General features: G+C 47.1%; 1 protein-coding gene across 1 annotated transcript in view; it reads left to right on the top strand.

Annotated features, from left to right (window-relative positions):
- Window positions 1-13743, top strand: part of PTPRJ (protein tyrosine phosphatase receptor type J) — a 173398-nt gene that overhangs the window by 102078 nt on the left and 57577 nt on the right. The window lies entirely within an intron of this gene.

Here is a 13743-nt window from a genome sequence, read left to right as displayed (position 1 = left end):
GGCTCACGCTCTGACTTGCTGTAGGCCTGTGCCTGTGGCCCGTCCAGGGTAAATATGTGATTTAGGGCAGCGTTAGGCAAAACTATGGTCCCATGGGCCAAATCCAGCCACTTGTTTTGGGGTGGCTTATGAGCCAAGACTGGTTTCTTACATTTTTAAGTGGTTCAAAAGAAAAAAAATCAAGAGAAGAATAATGTTTTATGACACGCAAAAATTATAAGAAATACAAATTTAATGCTCATAAATAAAGTTTTATTGGAACACAGCCATGGTCGTTAGTGTACTCATTGTCTGTGGCTGATTTCAAATTACAACAGCAGAGCTGTAAGACCTGCGAAACCTAAAATATATACTGTCTGGCCTTTTACTGAAATAGTTTGCCAACCTCTGATTTAGGGCATTCGTTAGGCTTTAGGAGATGTTGAAAATCGCCTGTTGCCTTGCATTGCTGTCCTCACCCGTCGTGGACAGGCTCTGCTGATAATTTTATGATTCTGCATTCTCTTTTCATTGCTTGGATATCAAATAAAAGTGTTTACTTTGTGACATCACTGGCTTAATAGTACCTGCCCTGGGTGATTTACCCAGGTGCCGCTTTATCCAAGGTCTGTCTCTTAGAGAGGACGATGGTATGACCTTGCCTTGAAAAAAAAAATTTTTTTTTTTTTTTGGTGGTGGTTGTATTTAGGTTATTGTTAAAAGCTGATCGGAGGGCTTCCCTGGTGGCGCAGTGGTTGAGAGTCTGCCTACCGATGCAGGGGACACGGGTTCGTGCCCCGGTCCGGGAGGATCCCACATGCCGCGGAGCGGCTGGGCCCGTGAGCCATGGCCGCTGAGCCTGCGCGTCCGGAGCCTGTGCTCCGCAACGGGAGAGGCCACGACAGTGAGAGGCCCGCGTACCGCAAAAAAAAAAAAAAAAAAAAAAGCTGATTGGAGAACAGTTGTCTGGGTGTCCCAGCAATGCACTTTTTAATAGAAAGAGAATATTGTAGGCAGAAAAATCTGTATAAGAGCTGACCTGTTACTACGACCACTGGTTGTTGAGGCCACCCTGAGACTGTCGTGGCCAATGGGAAGGAGCCAGGCCTGGGTCCTGAGCTCTCATCTTGCTGGCAGCGAGGGGAGTGGGGTTGATGGTGGGTTTGCTGAGCACATCTTTCTCCTCTGGCGGATGCAGGATGGCCTCAGTGCAGCTCTGGCCGTGATGGGTCACAAGAGACAAGAATGCAGCCAGTCTGAGAATTTCAGCCCAAGTTCCTCTTAACATGCAGCAGAATCCAAGATGCTGTCTTGCCTTTCTCTGCTGTTCTTGCTTCTGCGTTAGCAGAAATACCTCCTGGTTCTGCTTTTTCTTAGTCTTTGTTGTGACAGCTCACCCCTCCCCATGCTTCACCCCTTGAACCCTCCTGTGCCAGCTCTTGCTAGTGGTGATAATGGTAATACTAGCTAATATTTATTGTGCACCCCCTGTATGTTAAGTGCTTCGCATGGATTATATCATTTAAGACTTGTCACAGGAATCCTGTGAGGTAAATACTGTTTAAACCATTTATTTTTTAAGTTATGATGAGAGTTATCAAACACACACAAATGAACTCCAGGTACCCCTCTCTCAGGTTACGTACTTAGCCCTCTTTTGCCCCACCCTTGCTCAGGTAGGTAGTTATTATAGTTGCTGAAAGAGGATGAGAAGCTGACTCAGGTGAATGCAGTTGGTAGGGCTGGACTCCAGAGTGTCTTAGTCCCTGTGCTCTCCCACCTGATGACTGATGTTTGCTGCTGTTTATGGAGCACCTACTATGTGCCACTTAATCCCCACATCAGGCCTACAGAGTAGATGATAACTTACAGGTGAAAGAGCTCAAGAAGTGAGGACACTGGCCTCAGACTCCTTGCTAATTAGTGGCAGTACTAGGATTCAGATCCAGAGCTGACTTCAGGCCCTGCTGGTTTTCCACCCCAGCCCGTTCTCTGTCTTCCTCTCTTCCTCAGTGCAGTGGGAATCAGTGGCGTGGTGGTTTCGCTTGTGGGAACCTCTGTCCTCAAACCTTGGAAGAACATAAGGTTACTCCAGGATGATTTCTCAGAGGGCGTGGAGAGCTTCTGTTGCAATCACTGCTGGCCCTTGTGGCCTCAGAGATAGAATCTACCATTGACTTTTTGGCAGGCGTTCATAGCTAATGAGAGATCCTTTAGCTTCTGTGGTCAGTTGAAGGCAGAGCTCGCAAAGCTGGCACCTCGATGTTCAGTCCTCCTCCGGGAGGAAGGCGGAGAGGGGTGGGGGACTGGGTTGCTGGGAAGGCATGGGCTGTGGGTGCACCCAGCTGGGGGTGGCGTGGGGAAGGGGAGGATTCTGTGACCAGCTGGCCCTGAACATAGAAGGCACTTGGTAAAAGGTGGCTCTTAGCGGTTTTTATCCGTACTCTAAGGTGGATGGGCCGTGCAGGAGGGACTTCGTGGGATTTATGGAGTGGTTTTATTCAGATTCAAGAGTAGGAAGTGAAAATCTTGACTTTCACCATCAACTGAAAGATCAGAGCTCTCTACCCTGGTTTTGCTCCTTTTTGGGGGTGGTGGTAACATGGGGGAGCAGGTCAGGGGATGAGCGGAGAATTCAGGGACAGGCAAAATGGTCCACTTCATATTCACATTGTGTACAGTATTCACATCTGACGTTGGCCGGAGGTCTCTTCCTAAGAGAGAAGCTTAAACATTCGTTATAAACATTCGTTAATAATTGGAGCCCACAAATTTTGCAAACTGCACTTCAGTCAATGGTCAGAAACTCAAATGGTGTCAGAGTCTGTTGGGAACATAAATAAATGGAATAGGCCAAATAATGAAGTCACAGTGCCTCTCGATCTTTTATATGCTCATGTTTGATAGAGAAAATGAACAGTGTGGGTGCCATGTTGCTTGGCAACTGCCATTTGTCCTCAGTGTTGAGGTGACAATACTAGGGAGTGGTGGTGAGCTCTAAGCATTTACCCATGGAAAGGGGGAGCTGATGCTCAGATCCAACTCGCTGCTTAAATGTCTCCAGGTCCTCCCCCTCCCCCTCCCTCCCCTCCCCCTCCCCCTCCCCCTTCCTCCTCCTCTTCTGCTTTTTTCTGAGAAGCTGAAAATCAGGATTTACAAAATGCTGTCTCCTAATTTTAAAATATTTGCTTAAGATTTTAAGAAACACTGTGGCAAAGCATCATGTTTTATACTATAAATATATACACTATTTGTCAGTTATATCTCAAAAAAGTTGGAAAAAATACAGTGGGGAAAATAGGACAGTGTTCTAATGGGGTATATTAAAAAAAACAACAACGCTGTGGAATAAATAAAACATGTCAGTGGGCTAGATTTGGACAGTGGAGCTTCAGTTTAGGACCCTCAGGTTTATCGTATGATGTGGAGAAAAGGTTCAGAGAGGGGCCTGGGTTCTGCCAACTCTGATTCTCTCATGAGATGAGGAGGTGAGCCCTGCTGGGGAGCCCATGAATTTGTGCTTTAGTCTCAGGGCTGGGTGATCTGGGTTGAGTTGCTGAACCACTCTGGCACTGACTTTCTTCCTTCATGAAGTCAAAGGGGAGGTCGATCACTATTTTACAAACTGTATTCCTTGAGGTGCATTGGGGGTTTCATAAGTGTTTCCTGTGAGTTTCATAGAAAACACGCCCCCTCTCCAACCCCTTCCAATTTGGCTGTGTGAAATTGTAATGAAAACATTTGCCCAAATATGTGTTACACCAAGTTTTAATACGTTGGAGAACACCAGTGTCTTAACTTGTTTATGCATCTATTACACTGAAAATAAGAACAAGGTAACTTGAACTTTAAATGTATAATGAAAAGATTGCTTTTATTCAAGTGTACATATATGCAGATAGACATACCTACATAGATATATATGATATGTGGAACTCTATGCATATAGTTCTTCATAAGACTCTTTTTGAAAAAAATAGTTCTGCTGCTAAAAATACCCATGGAAACTTCTGGCCTGGGATTTCCAAGGTCATCCTCAGCTCTGCATCTCAAAGTTCACATAGCCTCACCAAAATAGCCCCTCTGGTTACTTTTTCCTCTGCATTTGAAAGGGAAATGTTCATCATGCCTTCAACTGCCCCAAGAGGCAAGAGATGAGCCAGCTGGTCTTTGCAGGGTCATTGTTGCTCATTCCTTCTGTCAAAGCCTCACCTGGCTTTTTGGGGGCACAGAATTAGGGATTAGGCTGACCCTTCTCCACGGTCCCTATTTTTTTTTTTTTTTTGCGGTACAGGAGCCTCTCACTGTTGTGGCCTCTCCCGTTGCGGAGCACAGGCTCCGGACGCGCAGGCTCAGAGGCCATGGCTCACGGGCCCAGCCGCTCCGCGACATGTGGGAACTTCCTGGACCAGGGCACGAACCCGTGTCCCCTGCATCAGCAGGCGGGCTTTCAACCACTGTGCTACCAGGGAAGCCCTTCCACAGTCCCTTTTGATGACAGTGTCAAGTTCAGAGAGTCATATGACTCTGCAAATGAGGCAGGGTCAGCCAGCCCATTCTCACCTTGCTTGGCCCAATGTCTCATGCTGTAGGTACTGCTTGCCGTGCTGCCTATGGGTCTGCCTATTCCCTGCCTGTGGACTCTAGGGTGGAAATGGATGCCAGGCATTCAGGCTGCCCCACAATGCCACACCTGTCTTCTGGAAAGTTTCCCATAAAGATGTTTATTGCCTGGCTTCTGGGTTCAGAGGGAGTGCCCAGCCTTTCTACCGTTTTCGTGATCAATGATTTACCTTTTTAGACCAGTTTTAAAGGGAGCTGTTGGGTAATTTTCACATAGGAGCTAAATGGAAGGAAGAAGGAAGGCCTTTCAGAACTGAGATTTGTGCATGCACCGCATCTCATAAAATGCTATTTGATTTTAAAAATCTCTTGAAGCGGTTCATGTTTTGTTTAATTATGTCAGTGGTTAAAAATAACTATTGTCATACGGTGTGTGGGCTTGGTTTTAGAAGGATAAAGAATCTATTGTTACCCATTCTGTTATTCAGTCACTTGTTACCCAACCCTAAAAACCAAACGTGTATAATAGAAAACCTTAAGCTTTGTCACTTGCTAAAATCCAGGCTCTGTGAATTTACCCTCAAACTCTGTTCCTTTTGAGAATAGTGCAGAAGCCTCCTTAATTCGGTCAGTTTTAATGGGTGGATGGAACCTGTCCCCAGGGCCCATGTCAGGCAGGGGTTTGTGACGGGCAGCCCCGGAAGTTCCTTTGGGTTCCGTGGTCTCAGCTGAAGTTTGTCCAGCGTCCGAGCCAGCTTAGCGCTCCTGGGAGCGGTTAAAGTCAAGAGCTTCAGTCAGGCAGACCTGGGCCGGAAGCTTAGACTTCCTAGCTGTAGGATTCTGGGTTGGGATTTAACTTTTCGAAGGCTTATTAGTTTCTTCATCTGTAAAATAGGGATCAACACAGTTCCTGCCTCGCGGGTCCTTGTCGTTAAGGCCTAAAGGAGTTGATGAATATAACACCTGTAGTGCAGTGATTGGCCCACAGTTAAGGGCTCAATCAATATGATTACAAGTAGAATCCATTCGCATTAAGTACCCGCACAGGATCACTCTCAAACCACCCGTGCCCCTCCCTCTCTGTCCCCCAAACTCACGGGGTACTTGGCACCCCCTGCTTCTCCAGCTGGCTGGCTCCTGGCTCCGTCTCTGCGCTGCGCTGTCATTGTCTTCGGTGCTGCTCTTGCCCCTGGCTCTTGGTGAGTCAGAACCACCTTATGTGCCCTGGTATCTTTGGCATCCAGCCCAGGGCCTGGCGCAGTGCAGGACCGCAGGAAAAGGCACGAGTGGCTTGGACTGAAAGGGCCTCAGAGCCTGGAGAGCTCTTGGGGCTGGTAGTGGTCTCAGAAAGTCATCAGGTGAGCTGACGGGTGGCCACTTCAGAGGTTCAGTGAGGCAGGAGGAAGGCTGTGAGGCTGGGAACATAGGAACCTTGTTTTGTTAGAGCCCCAAGAGAACTCAGACATGGGGTCTGTATTGCCTATATCCTTCCGCCATTTTATACTTGGTGAAATGGATGGCTTGGTGAGACCCAAGTTCCTGAGCTCACAAGCATCAGGAGAAGTGGAACCTAACCCTCTTTTTGTTTTTTTACGTCTTTATTGGAGTATAATTGCTTTATACTTTATACTTTATTGGAGTATAACACAATGGTGTGTTAGTTTCTGCTTTATAACAAAGTGAATCAGTTATACATATACATATGTCCCCATATCCCCTCCCTCTTGCGTCTCCCTCCCTCCCACCCTCCCTATCCCACCCCTCCAGGCGGTCACAAAGCACCGAGCTGATCTCCCTGTGCTATGCAGCTGCTTCCCACCAGCTATCTGCCTTACGTTTGGTAGTGTATATATGTCCTTGATTACCCTGTTGGGCCGTGCCTACAGGATTCACAGGCTCTGCAGTGATGTGACATGAGCTTTGTGCTGTGGCTCTTCCATGTGCCCCTGCAGACCCCTGCCCTCTACCTCCACCCTGCTCTGCCCACTGGGAGGAAGCTGCCCTCTGCGGTCTACACCAGCAGGTGCCCTTGACCTGCAGCTGCCCACTGGGCCAGTCCAGCAGCAGGAAGCCCCCAGTGGAGATGGGGGGAGGCAGCCCCTCAGCCTGTTCCCTTGTCCTGTCCCACTGCTCCTGCCTCTAGGGTTCTTGCCCAGCTCTTGCCGGTTTCCCTTAGCCCTACCCACACCCTTGTAAACAGACCCTTTTAAAACTCTCCTCAGTTACACTGGTAGAGTGTGTCCTCTGCCCCTGCCAGGATCCTGAAGAATACTAGCACGTTTTAGAAAGAGTAATCTAGCAGTTCTATTTTAATTTTCCACTGTGCATTGAAGGGAGAGACTAGAAGAGAGGCAACCAGGTATGTGTGGATGAAGGAATGGGGCCTGCTATTCACAAAGGGTGTCAGTTTAGCTTTTGGCCTTTTATATTCAAATGAGGAATTTTAGGTAGAGTTGCAGCAATACTTTGACAGAACTGAAACAAAAATATACTGCAGCAGATATAACCCTCTTCTGGCACTTCTTAATTAAAAAAAAATTTTTTTTTGAATGATCACATGCTAGTAATTAAAAAAAAATTTTTTTTTCCGGCCACGCCATGCAGCTTGTGGGATCTTAGTTCCCTCACCGGGCCCCCTGCAGTGGAAGCAGGGAGTCCTAACCACTGAAGCGCCCGGGAAGTCCCCTTACTTTTTTTTGGTGTGTGTATTAAGAGCTTCAAGATATAAAAATGGAAATGGTCTGTCTGTATCAGCCCAAGAACGAGGCTGTTTTCTGTTAGTTAGGGCTGAGGGTTATGAGGTCTTGGTTTAGGGTGGCCACACGACAGCAGTGGGAAGTCCAAGTGCATTGTACAGGGAAGCATCTTTAGGCCATGACCACTGAGTGTACCCACGAAGGGCGAAGGGAGGGAGGAGTCAGGTTATTCCAGAGTTTATGGACTGGGAAACACGTGTAACGGGGCAGTCACAGAGGTACTTGGGAAGAGAATATGTACAAGTCTGTTTTGGTGCGCATCTAGTAGTGTTCAAAGTGGACCACTGATGTAATGACTTGTAGCTTTGGCCGAGTTGGGATGGCATTGAGGGCAGTGTTAGCAGTTTTCTCTTCTCTGGGCCTGGAGGAAGATTCCTGTGACTGGAACCACAGTCTCAGGAATGGGGGTGGTTCCCAAAGAGGGGGAGGGAGAACTTTGGCTCATCAGCAGTTTCTGTGAAACAGAAACTCATCCCTGGGGGAGGGGAGTGATAAACAAGGCTGGAAGTCTTGACAGTGAGGGTCTCTGCTCCTTAGAAAAGAAGAAGACTGCTGTGCAGTGTTGGGTGATCTTGGGCATAGTTAATGCCTGGCCATCTGGTCGACCAATGGGTGGACCATTGTCTGCTGTGCCTGGGGTATCTAGGTAACGGGAAGTCCTTGGCAGAACTGAAGACAGTATTATATTCTTTTTTCGTATGTTGGCATGTCTTCCTCCTAAGACAGTGAGCTTAATCTCTCTTCTCAGTGTTTGCTCCTTTTGCCCAGTTATGGGGCCTGCAGAAGCCTTGAGCCACCTGTGTGGGTGACTTTGCAGGGTGGTAGCGAGAAGATGGGTAAGCTATGAGTACTCCATCTGGGTCTGCATCCCAGGAGAGAAGGCTTTGGGGAATCTTGGCTAGAATGGTTGAGGTTAAGACCTGGATTCTGTTTCTGGTACTTCCTCGCTGGCTGTATGTCCTTGGGTAAGCCACTTACTGTCTCTGTGCCTCAGTGCCCACCTCTGTAACTGAGTTATTGTTCAACTGTTTATACACTTGGAAAGTATGAGTTTCAGATTGCCCGTTGGTTTTATCAGTAGGATCTGAGCTTTGGTGTTGTCATCTGTAAAATGGAGATAAAAATACCTTGCAGAGTTGCTGTGAAGATTCAAAGGTGATGATGATGGTCATAGCTTAAAAAGATCATTTAATTTCATATTCACTATAACAAAGCAGGTATGATTATCATCCTTGTTTATAGATGTAGACACCGAGGGACAGAGAGGTTAAGCTACCTGCCCAAAGTCACACAGCAAGTAAATGGTGGCACTGAATGATTTCCCCCAGGTGGTCTAGTTCCAGAGCCCAAGATCCCATGAGTCTGTGCTCAGACAAGGTCTGTAGAAAGCCCAGCTCAGCGCCTGGCACACAGTAGGTGCTCAGTCAACTTGAATTCCTTCCTTTTTATCCTCAGAATGCATTCGGAAGTGGAGGTCCCCACAGTGCTGCTGGTAAGGCTGTTCTGCCCACCCGATGTTTTCTGATGTCCAGTTCGGGGTGGGGGGTTCATTCCCCCTTCTTCGGCTGTCAAATCCACCTTTCAAAACCTCTCTATTTATTACCTTCCTCTTCTCCTCCCCACGCTCCCACCCCAACCTCTTCCTTCCGGAAGCTTCCTTTCCCTCCTCCCTCCCAATGGCTGAGCTTGATAATAATCAGTCACCTACGTAGTATCATTTTTTTTTTAAAAAATTGAAGTGGAATTCACACAACATAAAATTAACCATTTTAAAGTGTACAGTTCAGTAGCATTTAGGACATTCACAATGTTGTGTAACCACCAGCTCTGTCTAGTTTCAGAACATTTTTATCACCCCAAAGAAAATCCAGTACCCGTTAACAATCACTCTCCCTTTCCCCTCTTCCTAGCCCCTGGCAACCACTAGTCTGCCTTCTGTTTCTATAGATTTCCTTATTCTGGACATTTCATATAAATGGAATGACACTATGTGTGCTTCTGTGTCTGCCTTCTTTCATTTAGCATAATGTTTTTGCGGTTCATCCACATTGTAGCATGTATCAGAGTTTCATTCCTTCTTATGGCTGAATAGTATTCCATTGTATGTGTATACCACATTCTGTTAATCTGCTGTTAGGTTGTTTCCACCTTTTAGCCATTATGAATCGTGCTGCAGTTGACCTCCACCATCTTTTATTCAATCACTGTCCCCTGTTGCAGTTTGGGCACAGGGGCTGTGGCTTCTGGTGTCCCCTGAGGCTTAGACAGGGTGAGCTCATTCATAACCTCTGATTGCTGGGCCTGTTGAAACCAAGAGGGAGAAGGCTGGGAGCTAGATGTGCCCCTAGCTCTTGGGCCTGGCTCTGCATACTTTATCTGGTTTAATTTCTGCCTAGAAGGAGGTAGAGAGCGGAAAGTGCTGGTTTTTCTCCACCCTGAAGTACTTCTCCCTCCTGTGCCTGGGACGAGTTCATAATAGCCAGTTGGGAAATTTCTTAGCTCTGTGACCTAAGGTCTACTCTGGCCTCAGCGTCCTCATCTGTAAAATGGGGATGATTGTTCTTGTTTCACAGAGTTGTGAGGATTAAATGGGTTGGAACCTGCGGAATGCTTGCTTCTTTCCCTACCTGGATTTGGAGTCTGGGTGAGGGACCAGGTGAGGGAAGGCACTTGGAAGCAGGATGATTTTTGTGGAATCCTTCTCGGTGAACAACTACCAGTGCCTTTTGGGGTCCTCTTAGAAGGGGAAGAAGCTGAGATAATTCTCATCACCATATTTAGCTGTCACTGCTGAAAAGTTGTCCCCAACTTCCCTTTTCTGCAGTTAGTTAACTCTGATGCTCAGTGTATGAATCTGCGGAAATTTTCTCCCATTTCACCCCCAGGCACAACTAGGCTCTGAGCTAACTTCAGGAAGATGAGCTTTCTGTTGATTGTATTCTTTTAAAAAGTACTTATGAGGCATCCTCCATGCCAGTTAACTTGTAGGGTGTTGTTTGCAAGGCTCTTTTTTCCCCCCTGTGGTCAGTGGAAGAGTTTGGGGGCCTGGCAGACCAGGACTTGCGTCCTGGCTTTACCTCTCACTGACCAGCTCTGTAACCCTTGATGACAGATCACTGACCTTTCACTTTTTTTTTAATCTATAAAAATGTGAAAATTAGTCACCTCGCTTTGTGGTTGCTGTTGTGTCAAATAGTGTTCTTTTGGTTGCAAATCTTAGACAACCCAAACAAGAGTAATTAAATAATAAGGGGTATTGCATCTCCCCAGGCAAGAAGTCTGGAGGTAGAAAGAGTCTAAAATTGCTTGACTTGGCAGTGCAAGGATCCAGGTGTTTTCTCTCATTCCCCTCATCAGCCATCCTCAGCAGGTGGGTGGATTCTTCCCTCCTTGTCACATAGTGGCTGCAGTGGCTCCAGGCATCATGGGTAGATCTGCTGAAGTCCAGCGAAGCAGGATGGTGTTTCCTTCCATCTAATTCCTTTTTATTAGTGAGGAAGCTCTTCCCCAAGAGACCCCTTGCAGACTTCTCTTAGGTGCTCTTGTCCTTCATTTTAGTCTGCATCCTTTAGGGCCCCTGGGTCCTAAGGCAAGGATTAAACTGCTAATGCTTTATTTGGGAAGTCCAGGCCTAGTGAGGTCAAGATGAGGGAACAGAAGGGGGAGTGAGGCCAAAAAGACATGAAGCCATGTGATGTAGTGTGTATCCCTCTGGCTCCTATTACATGATGAGCCTCAAAAAGATACCAGCTGGTGTGTATGCCTGGCACATAGGGCCTTCTTTGGGAGGGTTGCCAGGAGAAACTGTACCTGGATTTGTCAAAGAAGCACAGTGATAATATCTCTTGAAATTAATTTTTAAACCTTCCCTAAGTCCTGGTACATTTCTCGCCAGTTGCTTTACCCTGGAAGGTAGTGTGCCTAGTGGTTTAGGACACAGACTCTCTGGGTTCAGATCCAGGTGCTGTAGCTCACCAGCCCAGTAGGGACCCGTGCCTCCCTTTTAGTAATGTTTGGAGGATTAAGTGAGTTAATATCTGAAAGCACTTGGGACAGTGCCTGGCAGAGTCAGTGCTCTGGGCATATGATTTTAATCTTTGGAAACGTACCTTTTTGCCACGACCATGATTCTCGAACTTTCATCTGTAGAACTCAGAGCTCTTTGACACGTTGTCCTGTGTAGTGACTATCAGCCACTCAAAGTTTACTGAGTCTCGGACTGTAAAGGACACAGGTTGAGATGCACAGACACTCTTCACCTTCATGTATGCCCTCAGTGAGTGGTACCTGCCCGAGGGCATCCTCCGTCTGTCCTCCTCTATCCCTCTGCCATGGCCTCCTGTGACTCGGAGCCCGTCTGCTTTAGCTCTAGGGCTTTAGCACAGCACTTGACACATGCAGGTGTGCGAGAATCGCTGTTAAACGAGTTGTCAGTACTTTCTACCTTCAAGTACTTTTTTACAGACCTGTCTTATTTCCCTTACTTTCCTGTAAACAGTTTGAGGACAGGACCCAGATCTTTCATGTCTTAGGCAACCTTTGGTTGGATGGTTGGATGATTGAATGGATTCCAGGTGAGGACACAACACATAGATGCCCAGGCAGAGAGATAATCACATTGCAAAGGGCCAGGGCATGCCATCCTAGGGTCATGAGGTTATGTAGTTTAATGTTTTCCAGCTAATGGGCAAAAAAAAAGTTTGTTGCCCTGTGCTACTTCACTAGCAACTGACTCCTCCTTTTTCTCCCTCTCTTGTGGTCCATCCTGGATGACGTGGATTGATGCATAGCATAGATTGAGGGGCAGGGCCTGAAGGGAGGAAGATGAGCTGGAAAAGTTTAGGCCTGAGATGAGGAGGGCTTGAGGGTACAGTGCAGTGGTGGGAATGGAACGTTTGAGAGGGAGGGTGAGTAGGAAAGGAATCAACAGGGCTTCCCATCCCACCCCCCCCCCCGGCTTGTAGGGAGTGAGGAGAGGGAGAGTACTGGATTCCTTTGAGTACTAGCACCTGGGTCACTGGGAGACAGGACAGAGGCCAGGCCCCTCCCCACCACCCCCCCATCTGTCCACCTATCTCATGAGATGAAAACGAAGGTTGCTGTTCTTATCTTCTCCATTTGATAAATGCAAATTTTCAGGGTAAGTGGAAGGAATACTGGCCTGGTTAATCAGGCTCCTGGGACCTGACAGGCCTTGGCCTTGCTGTGGGACCTTGGACAAGTTTTTCCCTTCTCTGGGCCTTAGGGGTTGCCTCCTCTCCAAAATGAGAGTCTCATTCTTCCCTTCCGTGGCATTTATTGAGTGCCTACTGTGTGTAATATTCTAGACACGGGCATAGACGTGGTTTCTGTTCTCGTGGAGTGTACATTTCAGTTGGAGGAGACTGACAGTAACTGAGGTGAATGCCGGAAGAAAACTCACCAGTGATGTGATGGAGAGTGAGTGGGGCTAATTTCCATTGGTTGGTTGGGCATGGACTCCGTGAAGAGGTGGCATCTGAGGCCACAGTCTGGGAAGGTCTGGGGGCAGAGTGTTTTTGGAGAAGGGAATCAATACGTAAAGGCTCCAAGGGAGAATCAGCTTCAAGAACACTGTAAAGGGTGTGAGAGGCTATGAGATCAGAGAGGCCACATAGGCTGTAGTTAAGAGTTTGCATTTTATTCTAAGTGTGATGGGAGGTTGGAGGACACTTCTTTCCACTAGAGTCTCTTTTGATTATTTTCTTCTTTACAAGGACCATACTTTGGAATATCCAAAAAGGTGTGTGAACTAAACAACAGAATGAACAATCTTGAAATATTTTAGGTTTTTAAAGTGTGGGGAAATAATATATGGATCATGATAAATATCTTTGAGGATCCCCAGGGCTCTAAAGATGGCACATTGAGATACTGTCAACTAGCCAATCTTTAAGGTCCCTCTGTTTCAAACATTTATTCTTCTCAAAGCTGATTGCCGTATGATTGAAAAAAAAAAAAAGATGACTGCCACCTACTGATAGAAGATGAATTTTTGCACAATGAAAATCTCAAACCCGGTGGATTTCTTCGGTCACGCATCTGGCTTTATACCCTCCATTGCTCGACCTGAAGTGGCTCTGGGGAAGGGGTGATGGGGTGTTGGTCCTGCTTTCCTTTCTTTCTGACCCAGAGAACCTCAACTCTTGTTTCGATGTCCTTCTGCCTCAGTGCACAATGTAGTGACAGGAAGGAGTGCTGACCTGGGGAGTTGCTCTTGTTGGATGTTTCAGTGGGAAAAAACACTGCCGACAGTTGTCTGGTCTCCATTGTCTGTAGTTGACCCGCGGTTACACTGAATTCCCCTATTCAGTGGCCCTACACCCTAACCCTGGCCAACAGGCCTTTGCCTAGTGTATTTAACACCCCGCCCCAGTTATTAAATTCCCAACTGCTTTATTTCTGATTTGCATTTGCCGTGGCTGAA

This window comes from Mesoplodon densirostris, chromosome 7, assembly GCF_025265405.1.
Source record: "Mesoplodon densirostris isolate mMesDen1 chromosome 7, mMesDen1 primary haplotype, whole genome shotgun sequence".
Classification (NCBI taxonomy): domain Eukaryota; kingdom Metazoa; phylum Chordata; class Mammalia; order Artiodactyla; family Ziphiidae; genus Mesoplodon; species Mesoplodon densirostris.
The sequence above is the reverse complement of the archived record's forward strand: the minus strand, read 5'-3'. Positions and strand labels throughout refer to the sequence as shown.